The sequence below is a fragment of the Pteropus alecto genome, unplaced genomic scaffold (assembly GCF_000325575.1).
Source record: "Pteropus alecto unplaced genomic scaffold, ASM32557v1 scaffold78, whole genome shotgun sequence".
Classification (NCBI taxonomy): domain Eukaryota; kingdom Metazoa; phylum Chordata; class Mammalia; order Chiroptera; family Pteropodidae; genus Pteropus; species Pteropus alecto.
In genome coordinates, this window is record NW_006443124.1 from 3,808,157 (window position 1) to 3,818,683 (window position 10,527).

A 10,527-nucleotide genomic window follows, 5' to 3' on the forward strand; every position below is an offset into this window, starting at 1 on the left:
GTGCTGGACCCTTTACCTTTATTTCTATATCTGACGAATGGGAATAATGATATTGAACTTTAAAATCTGTAAAGGGAAGTCCTGAACGACTGTAAAATATTCTATTGTCCTGGTAAAAAGTTTTTCTCTTGGCTTTAAGGAAGGTCTTGGGCTTAAAAGAGAAACCGAGGTCCACTAGGGAGGGCCTGCTCTCTCCTCAGGAGCTGAGTAAGTCAATCACACTGTCAAGGTGCGTCTGAGTAGGGGGAAGGCATTTTAGACTGCGACTCAGGGACCTTAGATTCTGGTCTAGGTTTGCAAAACGTCCCTCCGCTACCTGCCTCGGAGCCCCGGCCCCAACTCCAGCTCAACGCCAGACCTCTGGCCTGGGCTGGGAGCCTGTCATAGGCTTTTCTGACAACAGCCAAGCACAGTCCTATAGTGGCGTAGTTAGAAAAAGTCAGCCTCACAATCTCCTGGTGAAGCCAGAACACCAGCAAGACAAACCTTACAGGGGATTCTGGCCCTGGCCCAGCTCTTATCCCCGCATCAAAGCCACCCCCTACCCCAACTCCCCGGAGGCTACAGCCTCTTCGGTTCCTGGGCGGAGCTGGGCCTGCTGCGAGGGCTCCCCACCTTCCCACCAGAGTCAGGCCTAACGGCGAGGCCTTTCTTTTCAACCGCCAGAGTTGATCCGTTCCCCCCACCCCCCATCATTAACTGCAAAGAAAGGATCCCCAGCCATTTCCATTTCCTCTGCGGCTCTAGGGCCCAGTTATTTAATCCCGCGGCCACCCCGGCAGCATCCTCTGAGTGGCCGGCTCCACCCATCCACCTGGCCAATTCTTTGCGGCTCCGGCTTTCCGGAGCGGAGCTGCAAAGGGTGGTTGGAGAAAGGCCCCTACAGCAGCAAATGACCGTGGCCTTCGGTGGACAGAGGCTCTCAGGCTCGCATCCCGTGAGGGCTGGGAAACGCACGGGGGTGCACAGGGGAGCAGCTAGTCAGGGCAGCAAAGGGCGGACGGACGCCAGGGCACTGCAGACAATACACTGAGGCAGGGGGTAAGGGGGTTACTGCGAAGCGAGAGCCAGGTCTTCTCCACCGAGTAGCCAGCATGGGGCGGAGGGGGGCGGGGGGTACCGGAGCCGGAAGAGGCCTCGGCCCTGTCGCTGTCCACACCCAAGAAATGGGGGGAGGGGTGGTCTGCACTCACTCAAGGGAGACTCAGCCTCAGGAAAGGAACCAGATTCACTCGGCAACCCCCATTCCGCCCTTCTTTGATACGGACGTTTGAACGTTTTAATTATTGGTAAACGCAGCTTCAAGTCCCCCCTCCTGCCCCGCCCCGACGTCTCTAGTCTAGAGAAAGAGAAGGCCCCCAGCAGGGGTCTTCCCGTCCCCCGCCCCTACGACTGCCTGCGGTGGGTAGAGATCCCTAGATTTAGGTGTGTCCTCTCCCCTGGGCTCTCGGCCTAGGATCCAGAGGCCGTAGAGCCCCCCGCCCCCCAGCAACACTGACGGTTCCTGCTCTGGCCCGCAGTGGCGTGAAGGTGGCCTTTACCTCCTCTCGCAGGCTGGGAGGGGGTAACAGCCCGCGCGCAGCTGAGCCAGCTGCAGCAGTCGCCGCCGCCCTCCATTCATTAAAAAAAAAAAAAAAAAGGCAACAACAACCTCCACCCCTCTTTGTAAAAGAACGACATCCCCTGGAGGAGCGAGAGCCAGCCCCAGCAATCACGGGTTAAGTTCTTTTCCGGCCCCCCATTCATAAAAAAAAAATAATAATAAGGAACGCGGCGCATGCGTGCGCGGGGTCTCTTGTGCCCACCCATTCATAGAATCGCGAACTGCGCGCGTGCGCACTAAAGCTCCCTTCCCTCCCATTCATAAAAAAGCCATTTTCCCAGGCAGTGGTTGCTACATCGCCGCGGAGGCAGGGAGAGAAGCTGACAGCGCGGAGCTGGCGCTGCGGAGCGCAGGAAGCAGTATCGGTTCCTCCGGCCGGCGTCTGCGAGGACAGCGGCGTCTGACTCGCTCGGGTTCGGGGGTTTGCACGGACGTGGAGCAATGCTTGTGACTCTGCGGCTTCTCAAAGTAAGTCCTTGGCTGGTTTCGGGACCCGAAACTGCCCTCTCAGAGCTGGGACGCGACTCCCCCTCCGGCTGGGGCAAATGGTGCTCTATTTCTAGGAGTGCCTCAGTGCCCCTTCCCTCTCCCTGCGCCTCCTTGAGCCGCTGCGGTGCGCCGCAACTCTCAGACGCCCCGGACAGGGGAGGCACGGCGCCGGGGGTGTTCACAGCCCGGCACCCGCGTTTCCGACCCCCGGGCATTGCCAAGCCCCGCTTCCCCGCTCTCTGCGACTCGGGAAGCCCCGTGCGTGCCCCGGGAGTTTGCCTCTGGCCTGGCCTTTCCTTCTCCTGCCACCACTCGCCTCGGTCATTGGAACGGCGGCTCTGGGCTCCGTCAGGAGCCACCTCTTAGGTCTGGCGGGCGCCCTCGCCTACCCTGGACTCGGTGCCCACGGTGCCAGCTCTGCCGTAGATCTCCCTAGCCCGCTGCAGCGGCCTATGCTCGACGTAGGTTTTTCTTTCCCCTTCGGAGTGGTGACGGACTGGCTTTTTTCCCCTTTTTTGCCTCCACTCTCTATGGTCGATGCGGAGCTGGCCTGGGACTGGGCATTTCTGCTCCCTCTCTTTGGCAAGGCGGTTCCTTGCCGTCTGACCTTTGCTCTGCTGCCGTATTTTGTGCTGTGCAACTGCCTTTCCTTTCCTCGGCCTCTGCAGGACCAGAGGCTCCCCGGCCTCCTCGTGTCTCCCTATCACCAGGCACCGAGCTGTGCCAGGCGCCGGGGCCCCTGGGCCGCGCTGGGGCTGTGGTGGGGGCTGAAGGTGCGTTTACATAACGCCGGGCGTGTGGGAGCTAGAGGAAGAGGTTGCGTACGTAGCAGAGATAAGGCTCCCGCCTTCCCTCCTTCTTTCTTGGTGGTACCAGGCTTGACAGCACCGAGGAGAGAGAAGGATAGAGACGGTACGGTACGTTCGGAAAATTCTGAATCGCCAAGGCCACGGGGGCCATGTAGCTGGGCGAGGGCGGATTTGGCCAGCCAGGTCAGCTGGAGCTTGGCTCCGTCACTGGGGCCAGAGCTGTGCCTATTTCCTCTTCTATGCAGACGATCAAAAAGCATTTAGACAGTAGCTGGTCTTGTGCAAGAAAACGTTTTCTCAGTTCTCTTTGATTGGGGGCTGGGGATTGTGGACAGAGGAGGCAAGAGAGGCAGAAAATGGTAGCACGACTTGATGGGCTAAGCAATGGACGGGAGAAGCGTACTGGGCTGGAGGGTATGGATGGTGGGGAGAGGGAAGAGCTGCTGGCTGCCTCCTTCACCAGCTGCTGGATGGGCATCCATATTGCCAGGCCTGGGTAAGGGCAGGAGGCTGCCTTCTGGCGCATGGAGGCGTTGGGAGCCCCGGCATGGTTAGTGCTAAAAGGAAAGGTGTGGGTTCAGTGGGGACCACCTCCCTCCTGCCTCCAACAGTGGCATGATTTTCTCCAGTTTAGGGAACGGTGGGAGCAAGTGCATGTCTGTCTGGTTAGCTGACCAAGGCTCTCCAATCTTTCTGACCAGTCTCAGATTCAAAGCTGGAAGGTGAAGGCCCAGAACATTTAGGAAATGTGGCCTTATCAGTCGCTTACTAAGCTCAGTCTGGCCTGAGGCCCTACTCAATATTGCACTGGTGATTTCCCAACGTTTAGAGTTCTCTGGATCTTCACACGAATGGAGCATATACATAAGAAATTTTCAGCTTTTTTTTTTCCCCTTCGTGTGTGGGTGTAGGGTGGACTAGGAAAGGAAGGGCTGCAGTTGCCCCTACCCTCCCCTTTCTCTGTCTCTGTCTCAGCAGAAGGGTGGGAACGAAGTTGTAGACATGTCCAGTGTGAAATTGAATTTCCTCTTTCCCAGCCCTTGGGAGGGTCCTCATTTTCCAGCAGGCTCCAGGCGAATCCTTTTGCGAGCAGTGCACACACTGACCAACTGAGCTGCATGGCCAGTAATGGCTCGGGGGCATTTTGTTGGCGGATTTCTGAAATCTTGATGGACAAATGTTGGTCAGCTATGGTGAGGAGGACTTTAAAGACATCTCTTGGTTATCTTCCTTTTTAGATGCTGAACTCAGGAGTCCTTCCCCTTTTTGTGGAGTGAGAATGCTCTCCTCATTCCCACGACCTTTTCCAGATTACCCTCTGAAATGGCAATGTCTCCTTAAAGCTCTGGTTGGGCTTGGTGGGAGGAGAGAAGAGGACACATAGAACGAACGATTCCTGGCTAAAGCAGGGCAGACACTGGGGGCTTAGTGAGCCTTTGGGGCTTGCAGATGCCATTTTGTTTTCATCTTTCCAGAAGAGATGGAGAGATGAGGCTCTTTGGAATCCTACCCTCTGTCCAGTGTGTGTACTCTTCGTCCCCACTTTGGTAAACCTGACGTTGCCACCGCCTAGAGCTTTGGCTTATTTGAATAACAAATGAAGGCAGCCTTTCCATGCAAAATTTGAAAGTCAGTGATTTTAAAAATTAAGGGTGGAAAAAAACACTCATTAACCCTCTAAGAGTGACCCTCGAGGAGTGCCGCTCTGGCACTTAAAACTTTGGGATCACCTGTGGGAACTGCTCTTCCAATTCCTGATACTAAAAGTCCTTTGGTGTGACATCTTCCAGCCCTCAGTTTCTGGACCCCACACACATTTTTCTTTACCCAGGCCATCTTCATAGGTAGGACCCAGGTGTTGCGCCAAGGAGGTATAGAAAGGAGCCTCCTCCCTTTCTTCGGGGAGGTTTAGCGGTCTTAGAGAGTTATGGCATTTAATGTGGTTCCGATTCCAGAGTGCCTGTCCTCTGGCTCCTACTGAGGTGGGAGTTCTCTTGTGAGGAAAACTTGGGAAAGGATTCCTGTACAAACCTCTAGATCTAGTTGAAATCGTGGATTTGGGATATAGACAATGTTTTTAAGGAAGGAGAATGGCAGGAGTGGAGAAGGTTCCATCTCATGACCAACCTGGATCTCCCTGACAGAAGAAAAAGCAATGACTCATTATTTTTTGCTCTTTCATAAGAGCCAGAGAAAGAAGGTGATGAAGAGCAACATGCTGAAAACTGTTTTACTCCTTGCAGACCAAGCTAGGGGCTGGGTCAGAGCAGATAGTGGCTAGGAAACCTAAGCTCAGGCCTTAGTATCCCCATCTGCAGAATGGGGAGAAGGAACTCCTCAGGGCCAGCTGAGCAGCAAGCAAGTGTGCAGGGCTGGGGCTGCGCACCTAGTCGGCCGTCCTCATTGTTAGGGAGCCCCTTCCTCAACAGGAGGTGTGGGGTGTTGCATGATGTAAGAGGCGGCACATTCTTGGCTTTCGGGTCTGGGGCCACCCTGCAGATCCGGACAGCTGACAAGGCTGGAGATGTATCCGGGACATGTGGCTGGGCTTAAGAAGCTTCACCGTTCAGCTGTGATCACGATTGTTCTTTCCAAGGACGGTCAGTGGAGGAAGCAAGGGCACTGGGGAGGGAACACAGATGTGCTGGATCCTAGTGGAGGAGGGAAGGGGCCCTTCTGGGGCAGGTGGCCACTTGACTTGCAGAAGAGTGGTTTCCCTTGTTGGTTAGTCTTTCTGGTGGGGCGGGGAGAGAATCATTTCCTGCCCCCTCCCAGGAGTAAGCTAAAATCTATTATAAGTTCATTTGTTCATGGGGAGCGGTGAGATAAATAAAACGATCTTGGTGTCAGCGAGAAGGGGTCTCTCCCCTGGGGTCTAGGTTTCTGGTCCCCTACCCCCACCCCCACCCCAGACTTTGATGTGGGCCAATTGTTCCAGTGTTAACAGGCTTCTTCTAGCCCCATTCTCTCATTCTTGACTTCTAATCCCCCTTTAAGGGCATCTGAGCAGACAACAATTATGGGGGTAATACATTGAAGCCGAAATTTGAAGCCGGTTAGAATAGCCCAGAGCCAAAGTAAAAAGACCTCTCCCACTCCGCCTGGCGCTGGGGCTTTGAAGCTCAGCTGATATAGGTTGTGTGGAAGAGGAAGAGAAGAAGGCTGGGGAACTGATAACTAGTGATGGGACAAAGTGATGAAAAGCAGCTGTTTTCTTTTGTGATCACTAGCAGATTACGACCAGAGGTGAGCTCCCCAGTGCTGGTGCTGGAATGGGAGGGAGGGGGGAGGAGCAAGGGTTCTCAGACAAATCCAGCTGCCTACATGCTTTATTCTCCCACCAGGGCCATTCTCAGCAGAGATTCGGAGACTGTCTTCCTCAGTAGAGTGTAGGAAAGGCGAGTCTCTCTGGCTTCCCTCCCGCTCCTCTTTGGCCTTTTGGAAGCAATAAGTCATTATTTGGTTGGAGCTTAATTAACTAAACTGGGATGTTGCCACAGAGAACCAAGAGGTGGATGGATAGTGGTGGGTGGGCTCTCTGGCAGCGGAGAGACCTTTTCTTCTGATCTGTGAAAGGGTTAAACAACATTCACCGCAAACCTGCTGAGACTGAATGGGGCAGTGCGGAAACTGCCCATTCATTCGGAGCCTCTTGCCAGTTTGTCATTAGCTGACCTGTAGTTTTCAGAGTACAACTGTCAGGTTTTCCTAATATTTCCCAAATCTTCTCCTCCCCGGGGTAAGTCAAGGGGAGGGGAGCGGTGGGTGGCCTAGACGTTTAACATGCCTCTTGATTCTTTTCAGCCAGCCTGAACTGAGGGGCCCAATGCCCATCCCCTCCCCACAGGTACAAACACACTGTCAGGCTCACAGACCGCCAAGCTGCAGGGCAGGGCTGTGTGTTCTGGGCTTTCCAGTCTCTCCTGCTGATTCAGTAGTTTAGGACTTTCTTCTTCTGGCTTCCTCCGATCCTGGGTCCTCCTTCTCTTCGCCACAGACCTAGGCCGGCCGGGAAGCCCAATCCAAGAAGCCCTAGTGACCCTTAAGTTCATCTTTACAGGTGGGAGAAGAGGAGGGCCCCTCCCACTCCAGGGTTTCCTTGTAGGGACTGCTTTGTAGTGAGGTGTCCTACAGGTGAGACCCACTCAAACTTTAAGAAAACTACAAATGAAGATTCTTCGTAAACAGGGAGTGGGAGGTGAAGTGACAGAAGGGATAGCGAAGAAAATGGAATTGGAAATGAAGAAAACTTGAGCTTGAGCCTTCCTTTAATGACAGATTTCAAACCTTCGGTCTCCGCTCTCTACACTGAAAATTCCCCTAACTGGGGGTCGGTCTCCTGTCAGCCTTGCCAGGCTTCATTTCCCTGCTGGTTTGGTGAAGAGCCCGAAAATAGCCTGATGCAGTTCCCGATGGCTGGTGACAGACTGGGGAGACTGGTGGAGTTCATGGCTGTGAAAGTGATTGATGCTTTCATGCCCTTCCATGAATAACCAGAGGTATTGTAGGTCAGGGCTCCAGGGCTGAGGTTGCAACCTCTGGGGCTTCTGCTTTCTGGGTTCGAACCCCTCCCCTCGTCACTTGCCAGCTCTATGACCCTTTGTTCTTCCGTTTCTTCCTCTACAAATGGGTGTTTATCCTCTAAGATGACGGTGAGGATAAAATGAGAAAATCGTCGAGGGCTTAGCACAGAGCCTGACACCAAGAAATGTTTCATAAATATTAGCTGCTTCCATAATTATTATTTATTATTATTAGAAGGTCGGAGTGGAGAGAAAGTTTTCTTTCCTCATGCTTATCTGTAAGACCACCACCTAAAACTCAATAGAGGTTCTTCTTTGGCTAAGTGGAGTGCTGGCTTTGTTTCTCTGTCCAGCAGTCTTCCAAATTGGCCATCAGTCTTCCAAACAGCATAAATGAGGCAAAGCCTGCTCTCTCCTATTTATATTATAAATCTCTTCCTTCCTTGCAGGGGAAGCAGAGAGTACATATTAAACTGCACTTAAGTTCTTCAGCCGTTGCTTAGACTGGAGGGTGGGTGTGTCCCAGGGAGTAGAGATTGATCTTCTAAACCAACTGAGGATTGGGTTTTTTTGAGACTTCATTTAGCTGTGCTGAGGGGTTATCAAACAGGCTGCTCGGAAGTTGTTTTTCTTTGTCAGCCAAATGAATTCAGCCCTCCTGTGGAGGGTCCCTGCTAATGGGGAGATGAGGCCATGAGTCTTGGAGGTTTGAGTAATGCGGTTCTGAGCCAGCTGCTAGTTTTTGCTGAGCTGGTGGCCGGAAGGAATCCTACATCTGGGTTATGATAAGGAAGATGGATTTTTTTTTTTTTTTTACTAAAAAATTTTGCTTTAATTTTTATTTTAGTTTTATTTTTCAAGTACAGTTGATGTACAATATTATATTAATTTCAGGCATACAACATAGTGATCAGACATTTACATACCTTACAAAGGAAACACCCTGGTAAGTCTAGTATTTATCTCATGCCATACAGTTATTACAATATTATCTACTATATTCCCTATTCTGTACTTTACATCCCCATGACAACTTTGCAACTGCTAATTTGTACTTCTTAATCCCTTCCACCTTTTTCACTCATTCCCCAACCCCCTCCCATCTGGCAACCATCAGTTTGTTCTCTGAATCTAAGTTTGTTTCTGGGTTTGTTCATTTATTTTTTGTTTTGTTTTTTAGATTCCACATATAAGCGAAATCATATGGTACTAGTCTTTCTCTGACTTAGTTCACTTAGCATAGTACCTACCCTCTAGATCCATCCAGGTTGTCCCTAAAAGGCAGATTTCATTCTTTTTTACATCTTAGTAATAATCCATTGCACACATGTACCACACCTTTATCCATTCGTCTATCGATGGACATTTAGGTTGCTTCTGTATCTTGGCTATTGTAAATAATGCTGCAAAGAACATTAGGGTGCACGTATCTTTTTGAATTAGTGTTTCAGATTTCCAGAAAGATGCGTTTTAGAATATGCCTGCTGGAGCCATCATAGATGCAGCCTGTCCCAAGAGAGCTGAGTCATCGTGGACCAAGCTCCCACCCCCATGTCTGTCCCCAACTACAGTCCCAGATGTTGATAGCTGCCTCGGGAGGGTGATGGGAGCCTTCTAATGCCAATTTCCCCATTGCCTGCAGGCGTGGCTTCCACCCTGGCGTCCTGGGGGGACTCTTTTCCATGAATCTACCTTCTAATTCCAGGACCAGTTAAAATCCCTGAGCATTGCCCATGCCTTTTTGCTTTATCCACAGAAAATGTGGCTGTTTAAAAGTACTCCAGGAATAGCATGGGAGAAAAGAGAGTGGATCATTTCTTGGGGGAGGAAAGGAATACCCTCAACTTCATCCCACAGCACAACAAGTCCCACTCCTGATCCTAAAAGACAAAAAACCCCAACGACAGGTGGCAATCTAGCCTTCAAACCGCCGCTGACATTATGTTGGCAGTGCCCTGAATGTGCGTGACCTGAGCTTCTGGAATAAGGGAATCGTGTTGTCTTTGTCAGGGGTTCTGGCTGAGGAACCTCTTGGCTGGCACCTGAGAGTCTTATCCCGTGCCTCAGTCAGCATTTTCCATTCTTATTCCTGGTCACACCATTTCCTCCAGGCAAAGGACCTGGGGCTCCTAACCCTCTTCTGTTAATAACCCCAAACCCATTTATTCTGGAAGCTAGGCTGTGGAACCCCTGCAAAGCGTAAATGGGCTCAGGTAGCACTCCCCGAAGTTCTTCCCCCAGAGCCCGCCTGATCCTTGGAAAACTCCTCTCCATACAGGTGCTTTTCTGACATTCCTCCATCCAGCCCAGACCACAGGAGGCCACCTTGGCGAATGACTACTTCTTGGTGGCAGACCTGCCAGACACTTAAGGCTAACTGCCACAGGGAAGTCTCTTGTTTGAAGATGATACTCTTGTTCATCTGGAGGGAATGTGGAGACAGGAAGCTTGCACTGCTCCTAGACAGACTTTGTCCAAGATGGGAAAAAACCATGCACAGAAATAACTAGCATCTTTTAAGTACATAGGGCCATGGGAGCAAAACCAATAGTTCATGCCCTATGCGAATGGGAAGTATCAGTTGACTGAGCACTGAACCTTGTAGAAAAGACTTAATACTTTTTTGCATTTGGCAGTATAGATGATACACAGATGAGAATCCTGTGGATAAGCTCCTTTTTATCCCCTTCATGAACTTTGTATTCCAGAGCGAGCTCTTTATTTCAAACAGGCTGGAAAGCATCTAACAATTTAACCATTTCTGATCAAACTGTTGTTTCCAAGTAGGGGAAATATAATACTGTAATGCCTTTTTGTTTCTTCTCTTCACTCCTTACTGTAGACATTGATAAGTATGGATGAGTCGCCAGGTGAGGTATCATTCTGCTGTGATTGGAATATTGGGATAGATCAACTGCGTCCCAAGACTGGAGTGGTATTGGGTTAACTGCAAATGGAAACCTATCTGCATCACCTTTGAGAAAAGATGAACCTAACAGCAAGCCACAGGGGTCACTCTCCTTAGAACATCTTTAGCTTCTTGGAAAACCATTTACCAAAACTCCACCCCATAGCGCATTTAATACAATGGTCTTTTTTTTTT

The 10,527-nt window shown here is 51.2% G+C and overlaps 1 protein-coding gene across 1 annotated transcript in view; it reads left to right on the plus strand.

The window, feature by feature from the left end:
- Positions 1-1,880: 1,880 nt before the first annotated feature.
- Positions 1,881-10,527, plus strand: part of SPRY4 (sprouty RTK signaling antagonist 4) — a 14,696-nt gene continuing 6,049 nt past the window's right edge. Inside the window, exon 1 of the mRNA XM_006922985.3 lies at positions 1,881-2,071. The gene's annotated coding sequence lies outside the window, so the exon portion shown is untranslated. The remainder of the gene's footprint in view (positions 2,072-10,527) is intronic.